This window comes from Pan paniscus, chromosome 2 (assembly GCF_029289425.2).
Source record: "Pan paniscus chromosome 2, NHGRI_mPanPan1-v2.0_pri, whole genome shotgun sequence".
Taxonomy (NCBI): Eukaryota; Metazoa; Chordata; class Mammalia; order Primates; family Hominidae; genus Pan; species Pan paniscus.
In genome coordinates this window covers 196,073,408-196,088,978 of record NC_085926.1, presented here as the reverse complement: position 1 = coordinate 196,088,978, position 15,571 = coordinate 196,073,408, and the positions used below count along the sequence as shown (strand labels likewise).

General features: G+C 52.8%; 1 pseudogene; it reads right to left on the bottom strand.

Moving 5' to 3' along the window:
- Positions 1-70: 70 nt before the first annotated feature.
- On the bottom strand, positions 71-2,791 carry LOC117976740 (forkhead box protein D4-like 1; annotated as a pseudogene).
- Positions 2,792-15,571: the final 12,780 nt, after the last annotated feature.

Sequence of the window (15,571 nt, the reverse complement as noted above, 5' to 3'; positions counted from 1 at the left end):
ATAATGTAGGTTTTAAAAAGTTCCATTTAGAAAGGGAAGAATGAGACATAATAGAAAATAAACGATGTAGTGTAGTGACTTAGCATTTTATTTCGTCTATATAACTAGGCTTAATTTTAACACCTTAATTTTAACATTAAAGATGGCACGTCAGACACACAGATAAGAAATCAATGTTCTGAAATTAATATCCTACTTACATTAAACATCCCTATCAGGAAGACACAGAGAGTAGAAGCATTTTGCACTAGACTTAGGAATAATACTTCCAGTTCCAAGGAAGTGAAGAAGGGGGAACATGTTTGGCATCGGAGGCTGTGTTTTTGTTTGCTTGCTTGTTTTTCTTTTAATGCCAGAACAAAATACCCCACTCACGTTCATAGTACCCCAGGAAATGTGCAAATCGGGAAAGCCATAGAAGCCACAACCGAAGGCAAGAAAAGATGACTTGACGCCCTGCGAAGGTTACGTTCAGGTGGTTTTTAGAGGAACGTAATCCAGCTGTTTCTTTCTAATCATTTTGCAGCGAACAGAAGTTCGTGTTTGCTCTCCAGCGGGATTCAGATGCACACGCCCAGTATGGGCCGCGCAAGGTGGAGTGAGCAGCTGCGGGTCGCTCCCCACTCCCACCTGGCTCTAGGAGGGCCCTGCGGACTTGGCCAGGGAACTGGGCGTGGGCGATACTAAAAAAACTGGTGAGGTCCCCTCTCCGCCCAAAGGGGCAGCCAGCGATGTCAGCCTAGAGCCCTCTGCCACTGCCTGATACCTCAGCAGCGCCGACGCGGCCGACAGGTGCCCGCCCAGCACCGCGCCCTTGGTGGGAGCGCAGCCGTTGGCGCAGTCCTCCTCCTGATGCTGCTGCTATTGCTGCAAAATTGTCCGAGCAGCGGCGGCGGCGGACACTTGCAGCAAAGGGGCAGCGGCCTGGGGATGCAACAGGCTTGATGGTCGCTGGAGCAGGTGGCAGTAGCTCCACACGGTCGGGGACAAACTCTGCGCAGCCCCTGTACCCACTCCCCTGACCCCTTGCATAATACTCTCAATGCTGAAAGAGATGCATCCGCCTCCCGGTGGCGACGCCAGACCCTTGCCCTCCTCCCAAGGCTGAGGACCAAGTGAGGGCTGCAGCACGGGAAGGGTGCCGGGGTCGCCAGGTCCGCGCCTTCTGCTTTCTTCGGTGCCCCGGCATAGACGGGGGCCGAGAGCAGTAGGTAGCGAAGAGGATGCGGGTGCAGCAGAGTGTAAGGGCGTCTCCCGGGGGCGGTGTTGGGGTAGGCCCCCGGGACTGGCTGCGGCGGGGCAGGGGCCCCAAGCAGAGGGCCTGGGCGGGGGTTGTGCAGGGCGGCGTGTGCAGCAGATAGAGGGAAGGGGTGGGGCAGGTGGGCTCCCGGGGTCAGTTGGTGGCGCTTGAAACGCTTCCTACGCCGGAGAAAGCTGCCATTGTCGAACATGTCCTGGGAGGCGGGGTCCAGGCTCCAGTAGTTGCCCTTGCCTGGGTGGCCCGGCTCGCGGGGGATCTTAACGAAGCAGTCGTTCAGCGAGAGGTTGTGGCGGATGCTGTTCTGCCAGGCGGGGAACTTGCGGCGGTAGTAGGGGAAGCGGCCACTAATGAAGGCGCAGATGCCGCTGAGCGTGAGGCGCTTGTGCGGGTTTTGCAGGATGGCCATGGTGATGAGCGCGATGTACGAGTAGGGGGGCTTTGCCGGCTGCCGGGCATCTTCAGAGGCCGCCGCAGACCTTGGGGGTGCCCTGAACTTGGTGCCAAACTCTGAGGGGTCGCTCGGGCCGCCGCCGCCCTCGATGTGCTCTCGGGGAAGCGCAACCCCGCCCCACCGGGCCACCTGCAGCCCCGGCTGGAGCCACTGCTCTAGAAACTGCTGGCTCGCCTCCTCCTCCTCGTCTTCCACCTCGTCTTCATCTTCCTCCTCTCCCAGGACATCGATTTTACCGTCTTCCCCATCGGAGTCCCGGAGGCTGCGCTGCGGTGTGGAGCGAAGGCGCTCAGCTCTTGGCAAGTTCATGGCGGAGCAGGTGCTTCAGTCGCAGGGGATGTGGCGGCCGATCACCTGGCCTGGGGCGGGCTGAGCTGGAAGCCTGGGATGAATGTTGCAAGAAGCAGGAACGCTAGTGGTTACCCTTTGGGATGTTTTCGTCTGCTTGTTTCTACTCCTTTGCAACAACGTCCGGCAAAGATGCCTTTGCCTTTTATAAAAGCTTCTTCAAGACCATGTGTGGTGGACTCCCCCCTTTATAACCCTTCTTCCCGTACCTCGGAGCGGTGCCACTTCCTCCTAACGTAGTCCAGGGATGATGGTCTTCTGGGCAAACACCCGTCCGGAGAAAAGCCCAGCCCCCTCCTCCTCGCACCCACCTGCCACCAAGGAAGATGCTCTACTCATCCGGTGCAGCCAGACAGTTGGCAAGCCTTTGCACGGGTTCTGTTAAGGCGCATTTAAACCCGCGCAAATAAAAGCGAGGTAGGAAAGTATGATACTCAACATTCTATGATATCAGTGAGCAGCAGAAGGCCCCCCAGAAAGCTGTCTCTGGTCCAGCGGCGAGGAGCCCCCACAGGTAGGAGCCACCAAGCGCAGTGACCGCGTGCTCTGCTCTCCAGCCCGTGTCAGATCCGAGGGGCACTTTGCAAACTCTCCGAGGCCAGGAGGCCATGCATCCTCTTTACCTCCTGCCCTGGCCATGACTTCCATCATCCCCGATCTGACCCTCACCACTATCAGGCACCCTGAAAGGGAGCGCGTTCGTGGATGGTAAATGCTAGCCCCATGGGCAGGGGCTTTCTGGCCTGTGCCATGTGACCCTCCCTGACACAGCTGCCTGGACCTCAGCCAGGACTTTGGACTCGGGGAGCAGGTCATCAGTCACACCCTTGGCAGGACCTGTCCTGGGAGCCCTCTGTGTGTGGGGAGCTGCCTCATTCCCCTGTGAACACAGTAGGGCATCATGGGGTATGACGGTGAGCACTGGGGCTACCCTGGGGGCTGGGCTCAGTCCTGAGGTCAGGCCCAACCTAAGCTGGGCAGCCTGGTGTCAGCTGCAAGAACCCTCGTCACCTTCCTCATTCCTACATGACTTTCCGGTGTAGGCCATCGGGTGGGATGGGGTAAAAAAACACAGGCCCCATTCTACCCCTCTGCTGATCCACACATGGACACGTGTACACCCAGGCCTCCCTGCTCACAACCATGGCCAGGAAGGCAGGCTCCGGCCAGGGCTCTGAAATGCCAGGAAGGTGTAGAGAAGACAGGTGGCCCTCTGCCCATGCAGTCAGGCAGCACCTGCCCACTCCGAATGCTGCAGCCAGCTGGTTACAGTGTCTGTTACTCAGCTAGTGCGTTTGCCAGTGCTCTTCAGTGTCACCATCATGGCAGCCTCTGTCATTGAGAACAGTTTAACACAGGAGAAAGAAGTTGCAGGGCCCTGCCCCGGTAGAGGTCTGTCTTCCCTGCCAGCTTTACCCAGCGCGGCCGTGGGAACTGCAGGAACCAGGCTCCCAGGAGGATGCAGACTGACTGACCACTGCTACCCGGGGAAGAGCCACTTTCCAGCATTTCCTTCCTCCTCCTGCAGCCCTCTCTTACCTTCCTGGGGAAGGGAAGGGATGCTGATGTGCTGACATGGGGTTTTCTGCCTGTTAGAATTGCTGGGGAAAACAACTTACTGTTTTAGCAAGGAAACAGCATGCTTCATGGCAGCAAATTGTGTTTTCAGGGGCTCCAGAAAGATATCAGTCTGTTATAAAATAATCAGGCCAATGCTCAGGACCCATCACTAAGGAATAAACCAGCAGCTCTCCACGAGGGGGCACAGCTAGCTTTCCTCTTCACCTCCAGAGGCTGAGGCATCTTGCTGGCTTGAGGCAGCCAGGCACCAGGTGGGAGCTGCAGTGCAGGGGCAGGCCTGGGGGCCTGATTATCACAGGAGGAGAAATGCATAGTATGTTCATCCCCCCATAGTGACGCTGGAGAAAAGAAGCCCCAGGTCTCTCCCTTGCCCCTCTATTCCCCACCAACCCAGCTGCCCCAGCAGAGGGACAAAGGCCTGGTGATGCCTCTGTCCTGGGGACAGTGAGTGATGGGAAGGGGGCCCAGCGGGTTTGTCACCCCTGGGATCTGACACATGCAGACTCCCAGGTATCCAATAATAAGTCTCATGACCAGCAGGGGCTAAGGGGTGTTGGGTGTGCGTTTCTGTGCTTGTGTGTGTGAATTCCAAGAATCTTTCTTAAATTCTGGACATCTAGGGGCCAGGGCTGTCACTTTCCACCATTTCTGAGAGCACAGACATGTGCACTGCCCCCTCCTCTCAGCCCCCCTCCCTTCTTCTTGCTCAGTGCTCCATACTCCCAGTCCCTTCAGTTCAGGCCTGGAGGAGTCGCCCCTCCTGGAACTGCTGAAGGGTGGGGAGGCAGCTTTCTGGACAGAGGAGCAGGCAGGGAGGGTGCTCTCCCTTGCAGGCTGTTCTGAAGGGTGGATTCTTCCTGCTGCTTCTTGGGAGACTGCAGGCCCAAGGGAGCAGAGCCATGCCAGCCTCACGTGACTCGTCTGAAGTCACAGCCAGCTCTGTAACCTGCTCCGTTGTCGTGAGGCTCTGTCCTTGCTTTGTCCCCACCACTCTGAGCTTGCTTGTCCTGCAGGGTGCACACAGCTCAGCCTCACTTGGGCCCCACCTTCCAGAGAAGCCAGGAGCAGACATTCCTCTCAGAGCTCTCAGCGCCCGGTGGGGCAGGGCCCTTTAATCACGCCATGAAAGACAGCAAGGACATGAGTCTCTGCTTAGTTACCATCTAGGTCTCTGTGGTCCAGCCGGGTAAGGGGTGGAGGCAGCATGTTCCCTGCTGTGGCCAAACTAGGCCGCTGGGCCCCGGGTGCTGGCCTGCCAGGTGCTGTGGGGTCTGCCCCATGCATCTCGTGCAGAGGCGCTCCCCAGGCCCCACTGGACCACGGCTAAGGCTGAGCTTTAATTCGTTTGTATAAAAGCAGATTTCAGGTGTACTAACTGAACAAGACGATGCTTTTAAAAATCAAGAGTGGCAACAAAAGAGCAAGGGGCCATAACCCAAGGTCCCACCTGAACACCTCCCAGTAAGTGACGGCAACACAGGAGACTTAAGGGATTCAACGGACACGTCCTTTAGCCAAGATGTGGCATTTCTGTCTGTAATATGAACACTTCCTTATATGATGGGGGTTAATAAACATCCCCCATTCCTCAGGTGGGGACAGTCACATGCTTGCAGGAGGATTTCCCTATTACGGGGCTGAGACCAGTGAGGCAATGATCTTGGAAGCTGCCGTTAGTCACCATCTGGGGAAGCAGCTGTTACAGTGTGCAGTGTTACCCTTCAGCTCTGAGGTTCTTTGAGCCCTGCCGGCGTGACCTTGCTGACTGTCTCTGATTGGGGCCAGTCTGTGGGTGTTCCCGGCCATCAGAGCTGCCAGGGGACCCTGGAGAGCAGCTTTCCCAACTGTGTCATCATAGAGAAAAGGAAGCTGAGGGCACTGTCCACAGCTGGGGGCACAATCAGGTGAGAATTCTAATTCCTTGAGCCTTTCCCCACACTCTGGCCTGAACCAACCCTGCTGACTCGCTGGTGAGGTCCCCCCACCCTGACCACCTCAGTTTCTCTCCCTGCTGTGCTGGTGCCCTGAGACAGGTCACTGCTGCATTGAGTCATAAGTGCTTCTGAGCACAGAGAGGACTTCCAAGCACTGTGCAGAATCACCAGCAACTTTCAGAAAACAGACAAATTGCTGGGGAAGCAGCATCATTCATGCCCTCTGTTTGAGGGAGGCTAGGGGCCATCCAGGGGCCTGGGGAGACTCAGGGATCCAGGCCCAGACAGAGCCTGTTCCCACACAAGAACCATGGGTGGCACCCTTCACTCTCTCCTCCCATGGAAACTGCATCCAAAGCAAGAAACTTCCATTTGAGACCACACTGAACAAGAAAGGGCCATTACATTTTATTCTGAAATGGCCCCTGGAGAAAGAAGGGAAGCAAATTGCACAAGTGGGCGTCCATCTCCTTCCACCCGGCCACGGTCACCATGGTGCTCGGCCAGGCTCCTGGTGACGTGAGGCAAATCTCTCCATTGGCAAACCAGCCCACACACTCCCTCCATTGCAGACGGTCACCCAGAGCTGGGAGAAGCACCAGGGCCCTGAGCCCGGCCTCTACAGGCACAATGAGTATCATTTTACATCTCTGACCATGTCTTATCTTCTCTCCAAGATGCGCTCTAACACTTGGTCAAATTAACAGTAAACAGCGTCTTCCAAGCTGAAAACAAATGCATCTCACTTGACATTCCGCATAAGCACCATCCCTCACCTCAGCTGTGTGGGGGCTGGACTCTTCAGACGGCAGTGCTGCTCAGAAGAGAGCGAAGGCAGCGGCCAGCCCCTCTCCTGCCTGTGCACTCGGGGAATCTGCTGGTTGTGAACTGGCCTGGCCACAGAAGGCGCCTTCCTCTGCTCTGACTACGGTGGAGCACGGGATCTCCTGGGATGGGCATTTCTCGTTTCCTGGGAGGTCATGGGGCATGAGCTGCACTGAGCAGTGGAGGGCCGGTGGGCTGAAGCCCTGCTCTTGATTTCACACACCTCTTCCAAGACTTTCAAAGTGCTCCTTTGAAACATCCTCCGAGCCCCACACTGGCCTCAACCGGGGAAAGTGCTCTGCTACCCTCTCCAAGGACAATTGGTTCTTGGGAGGGTCTGCCCCACACTGGGCCAACCACGAACCTTCCTTGGGAATTTCTGAATTAGAACCAACAGCCAAGGCTCATCCACCCCTGGGGTGACCAATACACATTACAGACCAGGAGCCAGAGGACTGGTTGATTTAAAACAGGAACAAAACTGAATCTGGACCAGCAGCTGCAACTAGAGTGACCCCGGTTAAGTTTATGATAATCCTCAGTCCTTCTCCAAGAGCTGTCTCCCTTCTGTGTGGGCCGAGTAGGTGAGCTGTACAGAGATGGGGTAGGAATCCCACCCCTGCCTCCTCAAGTCTGTGATGGTGGCCCTCATCTCTGCAGTCCTCCAGGGATATGGTATTGCATTTAGTTTGCTATTTTCATAGGAAGACGCAGTTCCAGCGGCCTCTGTTTGGCCTTTCTGACAATAACAGCTCTTGCTCTGTGGCCCGGAGAGCCAATGTGAGGATTTTGCCCATTGTTGAATATGTCAGTTCAAGTCATGAATTTGGGAACTGGGGAAATAACCACAGGGTGGGCGCAGTGGGCCCCACTATGCATCAAACCTGAGCCAAAACTCTGCTGACCCAAAAGTCCCCACCCTGACTGTGAACCACAGTGACATTTGGGGTTTCCAGGAGTTGGTGTCATTTCAGAGCTAGTGTCCAGTAACGCTTGGAGAGTCTGATCAGTTCCCTTCCACAGTGGAGACAGCGGCCACAGCGTCTTCAGGGAAGGCTGGGAGGAAGGTGAAGCCTCTATGGTTTCACCAGGTGGCAGTGTGGTGGGCCCTTCCTCCAGGGGCTCTGGGTCTGTAAACTGGTTTAAGTCTGAGAATTGAGATGCTGTGACTCTCTATTGTGGTGACATGAGTCAGACTTCTGTTCATCAGGCCTACAGCGTGGATCTGTGGCCAATACATTGGCCAAAATGTTCCTGTTAAAACAGGTCGGGGAATGCCAGCTTTCTGCTCCAAACATCCAGGAACTTGTCCACGCCTCCAAGTGGCCTGCAAGGCCCCGCCGGCCCTGCCCCATTGCCTCTCAACTCCATCTTCCACAGCTCATGGTTCTCACTGGCCTCCCTGCTCCTGGAATGATCCGGGTGTGCTCCCACTTCTCCCAGGCCCAGCTCGCCTGGCCCTCGCCTGTCTCAGTCTCTGTGCAGGTGACAACCTCTTGGGAAGCCCTGGCCATACCTTTGAACTTGCTTCCTGCTTTCACATTGTCTACCCCTTTTCTGCTTTACTTTTCTTCAAAGCCCTTATCATTGCCTTGCACACTGCATGTTTTAATTATTTAGGTGTTTATTGCGTGTCTCCTCCCTCTAAAATTTTAATCTCCATTGGGTAGGACATTTCCTGGCACACACTCAGAATTTTTGTGTTATGATTGAAGGAATAACATCAGCAATGCTGTTCTTTCCCTCAATTACTATGTTTTGAGCTTGTGGCAATCTGTAGAAGTTAGTTAATGGGCCTTACGATCCTGATTTGGAGAAAAGGGGGCGATGAAAAGGAGGGACAAGGTGTCATATATCAATGCGGCCAAGCGCCGACGCTGCCTCTTCCTTCCCCAGATCACCAGGAAGAAGTCAGAGGAGGCTGCTGTTCATCGATCCACATGCTCCCTTGGAAGCTTGAGAAGCTGCTCCCCCTGGTGCTGCCCCTGGGTGCTGCTTACCGGGAAACTCATGGCATCCGAGATGCTCCACCGCGCTGGGTCTCTCCCGGATCCTCCCCGCAGGTCAGATTCATGTCAGGAATGCTGGAGGGTATTGCGGTCTGGCAGGAGCTCACTGTGGGGAAGGAGAGGCTGGGCTGGATCCCGAGGCTGAGCTGTCCGGCTCTGCAGCCCTCCTGGTGCTCAGTTATCAGGCTCACTACCTCTCAAAGGCATCTCTTCTCTCTGTGGACATTTGTCTGTCACAGCTGCAAGATTCTGACAATAAACTTGCTCTCCAAATTCCTAAAAGAATTGCTTGCTCCAGTTTAGCCAGCTAAGACTTTCTTGGATAATGGCATAATCTGGAAGGATATTTAACAAACTCGTTTAAACTGGAAATTATTGACTCTATGGTGAGTCAGGAAAAACCACATTCACAATATTCAACAGCAGCGCTGGGCCTTGATGCTCCAGGGCAGTGCAGGGATTAGAGATCTGAGAGGTTTCATGATGCTTCTCAGGGAAATACATGGGTTCTGGGTTCTTCTAAGGAAGCTCCCTCCATGCCAGCCACCACCTTGTCTCTGCTGGGGAAACAGTGGTCCAGGGGCCCTCAACTGCAGGGAAATTATTGAACCTCCCAATGTCACTGCATCTCCTCTGGGTCTTCTTTTATTCCTTCTTTCCCCTAGAAAACACCTTCTGACACACTCCTGCTCTGCCTGTCTGTCCCCTGCTGCGGCCAGACAGCGAGCAGGGAAGAAATCCAGTGTCTGGACTGTTTGCTGGTCTGCAGAACCTGTTCTCTCGCAGTATCTGTTTTCCAATGCAGATTTTCACAGTTCCCTAAAGAAACTTACATTTCCATTCCCAGAATGACTTCATTTCCTGATACCCAGCCCAAATTCACATGTGTTTGCAGCCGATGTGGCAACATAGCCACTTGGGTGTGGGTGAACATCACAGCCCACAATTCTGCAGTTCAGATTTGGCTTTACCTTTGCACTTAGTGCAACTTTGCATTCGGCAGAGGTCTTTCTCTTTTGTAGCCCTTGCCACCAACCTCATTACTTGTGAGAGTCTGCCTCATGCCTGTCTGCTCAGCAGATGAGAGACCTTGAGGCCTGGGAAGATCCCACCCTCCTTGGCTCTGTATTCCTAGGTAGTGCATTGCCTAGTGGTTGGTTAATTTTAGGTGTCAACTTGACTAGGCTGAGGAAAACCCAGATAGCTGATAAAACATGCTTTCTAAGTGCGCCTGAGAGGGCGTTTCCAGAAGAGATCAGCATTTGAATCAGGGGAGTGAGTGGGAAAATCCACGCTCCCCAAAGTGCTGAGGGCCCAGATAGAACAAAAAGGCAGAGGATGGGTGAATTCTTTCCGTATTCTGGATCTGAGACATCCATTTTCTCCTGCCCCCAAACATCAGAACTCGGGGTTCTCAGGCCTTTGGACTCCGGGACGTACACAAGCAACTTCCCTGGTTCTCCAGCTTGTAGATGGCAGCAGGACTTCTCATCCTCCATAATCACATGAGCCAAGTCACATGAAAAATCCCTGCTCATCCCTCTCTCTGTGTACATCCTATTGGTTCTGTTTCTATGGAGAACTCTAATACAACTGGCACAGACTAGCTGCTCAACAAGTGTTTTATTTCTGAATGACTGAGATGTTTGAGCAGCTTCCAAGCTTACATACCTGTGTTTCCATTAAAGCCATTGTTTAGGAGGCCGATGGCAACAAAAGGTTGAAACATGGCAAAATCAGGGGCAGTTGATTTGAGTTATACCATGATGTGTTTACATTTGTACTGTGATAGGGATTTATTGCAAGGAGTTAGGAATGCTGGCCTCTAAAAGCTGGAAAAGTGTATTTTGTTGGGGAGGCCTGGGAGCCCCCATCTCACACACAGGAGGGAAGACACAAGGGGAAGCACTCGTGATGATGAACGAGATGTTGTTCCTGCCAGACGCAGGTCCTTGCCGTGTGTGTGCATAACCTCATTTCATTCGATAGCAACTCAGGAGGAGGAAATCATTATTAACTGTATTCTTTTATGTACAAAAGCTAAGGCTTGAAAGTGAAAATGACACAGCTGTTCATGGTCTTGCTGGCATTGGAGCCAGGAGAGAAAAATCCCTTGGTAAAATCTCCCAGCTGAATGGGGAAATGGGAATATATCCCGCATGGCCCAAAGAGACAATGGCTGGAAGTGGTCACAGTCCTCAAGGGGGAGCTGTGTGGTGGCCAGGCTGTGGTCATGAAGACACAGCGGCGTGGGAGGCTGAGGGTCACTGGGGATGCTGGCTGGAATGTTTCTGTTAATAGCTGGAGCTCCAGAGCCTGTCCTGGAAGAGGGATGGGGGCCTGGTCCTGGGAGGGTTTGTAAACCGGCATGAGCACATGTCAGGGTGGAGCTCTGACGTCAGGACCCTGGCATGACTACAATAGACATCACACAAATGGGGCAAGAGGACCAAGCCTCCCCACGGTACAGCTGCTCAACTGTGTGGGGGGAGCTGTGGTGAAACACAGGACTCAGAAAGATCCAGAGAGAGAATCCACCCACAGAAAACCTGGAGAGCATTTTGAAACTTCCTACAGGAAACCCAGGAGAAAAGGAGTCCTATTCAGTGATGGGAGGGGGTGCAGGTCAGGGGCCGCATCGGAAGGCAGTCGTCTGAAGGGATGCACGGATTCACGACGGAGGTGCTGAGGCAGCCACAGGAGGTGGTGAGTGGGGGCCATGGGGATTGGGTGGGGAATCTAGAGCTGGGACACTCTGGTTTTGATGGAAGGAGCATCGCCCTAGGAGGCAAAGACACAGATTCGAGTCCAGGCCTGGAGCAACCTTCAATCACCCTTAAGCCCTCTGAGTTTCTGCGTCTGTGAAATAAGCATAATGATTCCCACCTCACAGGGGCAGGGGCAGGGGCAGGACACTGTGAGATTGTAAGGGTCGGTGTCCCTCTTCGCATGGAGTCAGCAGCCGGCTGGGCTGAGGGAGGTGTTTCTGTCCTTAGGTGTCGCAGGCTGGCTCTCGTGTGTCCTTCCTTCCAATTCTCCCCACCTGCATCCACACAGAGAATACACTACCTCTATAAAACGCTTGCAAGGGGCCACTGTTCTCAGCATTTCACCTGTCAACCTCACTTAAGCCTTAAACAGCCTATGATGAGGTTCTGATAGTGTCTCCCTTGGCCCACTGGAAGGCCCAGTGCTGAAGGGCGACTGGGCACCCTGGTTCTTGGGATGGTCAAAGGCTTTCACCTGGACAGGGAGGACCCCCTCCTCTCCCTGGACCTTCTGCTGCCCTGAGCCCCTACTGCTGTCTGCCACGGACTCGGGAGGGAGCATGAGCTGCATCCAACAGGCCGCAGCAGGTCCCGGCCTCTCAGCACCCAAGACCAGACAGAGGCAGTGCCTCGGCTGCAGTAAAGGCCTAGCGACCCGGGTGGGCATGGGGCACACGTTCCTACTCTGGCATTAGAGGTCATGCCACTGCTTGTCTTTACCATTCTACCCAGTGTCCTGCGAGGACTTCGTCCTCAGGTGGGTCACAAGTCTCTAGTCCATGAATTAACTGGTCGGAAGTGAGTCCCGGTCCATCCCTGTGAGGAGCAGGGGGACTGGCACCTTATTTCCTCGTGGACTCATGGCCCTACACAATGACACGCCTGGCCTTCCTGGACTCATGCACTCACTCCAGAAGGACATTTGCTTTGAGCTTGCCTGGTGGATGGGGTGCCCCTGAACATCTAAACATCTGTTGACATTTCCACCATCAGAAAGTTCCTCTAGGCAGCGCCCAGCTAGTGCTCCAAAGAGGTGCAGAATTTCTGAGAAATTATGTGGTCCACAGTCAACAGCTAACAACATTTATAGGACCTTATTAGCCGCCAGCTTGGAGAAGGCCAGTGTCCAGAATAAATCAAATCCTTCATAACTGTCAGACGGTGGTGATTCGGTCAAATCTCGATCAAAAGATGCTCTGGCCAAAGTCAACAGAGAGCAGAAGCAACTTGCTTTTGCTGATCCCTCAGCAAGACCACACAGGGAGATTTGCAGGCAATAAACAATGTTGCCTAAAACTTTCCCGTGAGGTGGGAATTGTTTTCATCCAGATAAGAAGGTGCCGGCCCACGGGAGGTGTGGGTGGCCAAGCCAGGGATGGAGCCCTCATGTGGCCTCAAGAGATCAGCACCCAGGAGTCAGCTCTCTCCACGGCACGCCAAAACGGCTCCACGCCTCTGCTGGTGTTTTTATAGGAACCCCTTTTGTGTGTTTGCTTCCTAGCTCGGACTTGAGTCAAATGGTCTATTAATTAGGGTAGATTTAGTCACTCCTGACATCAGCTTGTGCGGTTCGAGCAGCCCAAGGGGAAGAGACAGGGCCTCCTTTATGCAGACCCCACAGTCTTCAGAGGACTGGACACAGCCCTGGCCCTGCTGCTGTCTGCCGTGCCTTTTGCTCCCTGGGTTTCATTCCTTGGTCTGTACCTTGAATATACGGCGATCCGTTTGTACATTTTGCTCTCGTGCATTATACCAAAGGAAAAGAGAAGATAGTAGTTTAAAGCTCCCAACATTTTTCATGTTCTGAGCCTTTAGGTCTCCCATATGGTAGAGAATCAACAAATATCAGAGGACCCCAAACCTGGCCCGAGATGAAACAGCTTTGAGGCTTCCAGGGATCCCTCAGAAGGCTGCACCCAGGCCGGCCACACATGAAAACGTGAAGGCTCTTTTCCTCTCTGTTCACTGTGGTTTTATCAGACAGAGCTCTAAGCTGGTTTATTCAATGACATGGAGTGATTCTCTCCTGTCTCTGCTTATCCAGTGTGTGACAAGAGTTGAGAAGTGGGGAGACACAGAGGGCACATTGAATGCAGGTGGTCTCACCCGCCTCACTCAGGATGCACATCTTGCCTGGCTAGGCTTGGCCTCCTCTGCACTGTGTGCCCCTCTAAATGAAGCATGGCCCTTCTTCCCCCACCTCATTGGTGGTTCTCTGCCCCCATGAGCTCAGCCAGCTGCTTCCCTGACACATGCAGGTCCTAGCCTGGAGGAGATGGAGCAACAAGGCCGAGTGGGGACGAACACTGGCCTGGCTTTCAGGTCCACCTTTGCCTCACGCAGATGCTTCTCTACCCTTTATGGTTGAGATCCTGGAGCAGGGGATCACCTAGTCGTAAGGACCATAAAGTGGAGAAGGAGCAGGGAGAGGTTAGGACCATTGCTGCAAGTTCCTGGTGTCCCTGACAGTGAGAGAGGCAGGACACTCACCTGGGCTGGGCCTGAGGATGCTGCTTTCTCCTCTGCATGCCTGGGGTGCAACGAGGGTCATGGGACCCAGGAACGTCTCTGCAACTCTATCTGTAAACATCCAGGAGCTAATTGTGACCTGGAAGTCATTCGGAACTCAGCACAGAGGCCTTCAGAAGTCCCTGCCTTCAGATAAGGGCAGGTGCTTACTCTCCCAGTGGCTAGCACTGTTAAAACAGACTTTTTTTTTCTATAGCCAACATCATAACAAATGATGAAATACTCAATAACTCCCCCTAAAACGGGGAGAAAGGGAAGGGTTTCTGTTTTTGTTTTCATCTCTTCTAGTGAGCATTGGGCTGGGAGGTTCCAGCCAGTGCAAAGAGATGAGGAAAAGAAAAGTATAAATATTGGAAAGAAATAAGTAAAACTATCCTCATTTACAGGTGAAATGAGGTAGCAAATCCTAAGGGATCCACAAAAAATCAACTTGAACCAATAAGTGAATTCTGCAACATCACAGGACACCAAGTCAATATGTAAAGATCAGTTGTATTTCTATATAGTACTGATGACTAATTTAAAACATCACAGGACACCAGGTCAACATATAAAGATAGGTTGTATTTCTATATACTGCTGATGACTAATTTAAAATGAAGTAAAAAATACTATCTATAATAGTAAAATCAAATACTTAGGGATAAATTTCACAATATATGTGAAAAACTCTACACCAAAAATTATCTGAGAGATATATCTCTAAATATACCATGTCTAATTCTTCACAAATTGATCTAATCATTCAATGAAATCTCAGTTGGAGTCCCTGTGGACTTTTCCTCTAAATTAACAGGATGATTTAGAATTTCATAGAGAAGTGAAGGTCTAAGGGCAGCCACAGCCATCTGGAAAGGAACAGCACCATCAGAAGAGTTGTCAAATCTTGCACCAGTAAGGCCATAAAGAAATAGCTCACTGGCATAGAGCAGAGAGTCCAGAAATAGGCTGACAGGCACCATCCCATGATTTTCAACAAGCAAACCAAAACCACAGGGGGAAACATGGTACTGAAATAACTGGATATCAGGCCAGGCGTAGTGGGGCTCATGCCTGTAGTCCCAGGACTTTGGGATGCCAAGGTGGGAGGGTTGCTTGGGCCCAGAAGTTTGAGACCAGTGTGGGCAACGTCATAAGACTCTGTGTCTCTACACAGAGATGTAGGCCAGGCACGGAGGTGCACACTGAGGCACGAGGATCCCTTGAGCCCAGGGGTTTTAGGCTGCAGTAAGCTGTGATCGCAGCTTGGGCAATAGAGTGAGATCCTGTCTCTAAAATATAAAATATATAAATAAATAAAACAAAACTGGATATCCACATGAAAAGAAAAAAGAATCTTGACTCCTCCTTCTCATACCTTCGAAACTGAGAGGTTAGGCAAGGGTTTCATAGAGAAGACACAAGCCATAAACTAGAAGATTGATAAACTAGAGTATAACTTACGAGGGAAATGAGAGTGACTTCATGCTGGAGAAACCTGGCCAGCACACTCTGCCAGGTAGCCGAGGTCAACATCAGCAGCGAGCCGGGCCGAGGCAGGACCCCTGATGTGGTGGGATGAGAAGCGCCTCACCTCTGCTCTTCCTCCAAGGAGCCCACAGCCGGAATCTGATCATGAAAAAAAGACTTCACACGAATCCCAGCAGACAGACACTCCCCTAAATGCCTGAGCCCAGCTTCTCAGAACTTTCAAGATCACAGAAAACAAGGAAGGTCTGAGAAACTGTCACGGCCCAGAGGACCCTAGGGAGATGTGACAAGCAAATGTCACACGGGATCCTGGATGGGATCCCGGCCCACAAAACGGCCACCCGAGAACAAACCAAATGAACTGTGGGCTTTAGTCAATGATTATGTAGCAACGT